Source organism: Mandrillus leucophaeus, unplaced genomic scaffold (genome assembly GCF_000951045.1).
Source record: "Mandrillus leucophaeus isolate KB7577 unplaced genomic scaffold, Mleu.le_1.0 Scaffold871, whole genome shotgun sequence".
In the NCBI taxonomy this organism is placed as follows: domain Eukaryota; kingdom Metazoa; phylum Chordata; class Mammalia; order Primates; family Cercopithecidae; genus Mandrillus; species Mandrillus leucophaeus.
This window is the reverse complement of record NW_012109486.1, coordinates 73,714-75,824: the sequence shown is the minus strand read 5'-3', so window position 1 is coordinate 75,824 and position 2,111 is coordinate 73,714.

The following is a 2,111-nucleotide window of genomic DNA, read 5'->3' as shown; positions in this document are numbered from 1 at the left end:
GGAGGCTTGAGCCTAGGAGGTCAAGGCTGCAGTAAGCCAAGATTGTGCCACGTCACTCTAACTTGGACAACAGAGCAAGCCTCTATCTCAAAAAAAAAAAAAAAAAATCAGGAAGACTACAAGAATGTAACAAAAAGTCTAAGAAGGAGTAGCCTCCGAATTAGGTAGGAGGGGTAGAACTGAGAAAGTGGTATTCTGGAATCCAAGGGAAGAAAGTTAAGAAGGAGAGAGGGATCAGCTGCATCAAGCATTGTTAAGTAAGATGGGAACTGAGACTTCTATTACATTTAGCAACACGAAGCCACTGTTGACCTTAACAATAGAAGTTTCGGTTCAGTTGTGGAGAAGAAAGTCCACACAGTGGGTCCAAGAGAGAATAATATGGAGACTAATTGGAGGTACACAGAAAGTTATTGAGGATTTTGCTCTGAAGGAAAAGCAGAGAAATTAGTTGGCAGCTAAATAAATACGTGAGATCAAGTGAGGAGTTTCCCCAAAGAGGAGATATTGCAGGATGTTTGCATGTTTAGGAGAAAAAAACAAAAGGGCAATTGCAAAAGCACGGTTCTCATCTTGTAGGCAAGAAGGGATAAGACAAATGCACAGGAAGATTGGCCGTGGGTTGGAGCAGAGATCGACCACCATTGTAATAAGGGAGAAGGTGGGTGGACATAAAGATAATGTGTACACTTGCGTACGCATAGTAGTAATGAGTAGTAGGAAGATGATGTGGTCCTTTTCAGTTTGTTTCTAATTCCCCAATGAAATGTGAGGTTAGGTTAGTGCAGTGGTTCTCAAAGCGTGGTCCTCAGACCAGCAGTATCAGCATCACCTGAGAATTTGTTAGAAATACGAATTCCTGGGCCCCACCGCAGGTCTACCCAAACACAACCACAACCTGGAAAGAGGTTCCAGAATCTGCATTTGAATGAGCCCTCCAAGGCCAGGTGCAGTGGCTCATGCCTGTAATCCCAGCATTTTGGGAGGCCGGGGCAGGAGGATCACCTGAGGACAGGAGTTCGAGACCAGCCTAGCCAAGATTGTGAAACTCCAGGTCTGCTAAAAATACAAAATTAGCCAGGTGTGGTGACGAGTGCGTATAATCCCAGCTCCCCAGAGGCTGAGACAGGAGAATCGTTTGAACCTGGGAGGCAGAGGTTGACGTGAGCTGATATCCCACCACTGCACTCTAGCCTGGGGAAGACAGAGCAAAACTCCATCTCAAAAAAAGAAAAAGAAAAAAGAAAAAAAAAAAGAATGAGCCTTCCAAGTGATGATGATGTGTGCTCAAGCTAGAGAACCACCGGATTAGTGTGAAGAGGAAGAAAGTGGGGTGAATCAGAGGTTTGAGAAAATACAAGATGAAATAGTTTCTCCAGATCATGGAGGAGTGGGTTGACTAGGGAATTGTTATGGGATTGCTAAGCAGGGTGGAGGACTCACTTTTGCGGTCATTAATTTTAAAAATGAGACCAACTAGCAAGATTGGTTTTGTTTACTCTTTCTATACTCAGCTTTTCAGGGTCAAGAGTGGAGTATGCAGAGCTGGATTTTCATCAGGCTTGGTGTTTTACTGGACAATTGTGACAAAGGAAAGGAGAAAAAATGGTGGAATACTTGGGCCTAAAAGTTGAGAGTGCATGCAAGAGAGTGTCTCTGGAGATGAGCCAGAGAACACAAGGAGGGTGGTCTGTGTGTGAGGATCAATGGATTGGATGTCTGCGTGGAGTAGAAGGACTCTTAGAGGGATGGTTTTAGAAAGAATGGGTCAAAAAGGTGGGATGTGGCGGTCAGACCCAGATTTTAGAGAATTACAGTGAGTGACAATGGCATCTTGGCTATCCCTGAGGCTTCAAGTTGCATAGGTGGGTCAAAAGCAACCATCAGAGATGAGAAAACCAAGGAACTGTAAGGTCAAATGATTAGAAGGATCATTTGCATAGTTGCAGAAACAACCAAAAAACGCAATGGGACTATTGGTGGAGAGGAAGGTGTCAATCCAGAAACTAAACTCTTCCAAGAGCGAAGAAGAAGGGAAGCCTGCAGAGCTGTAGATGGTCACAACAACAGTGTGGTCTTATAGAATAAGCTCCCCAAAAGATGGAGACTTT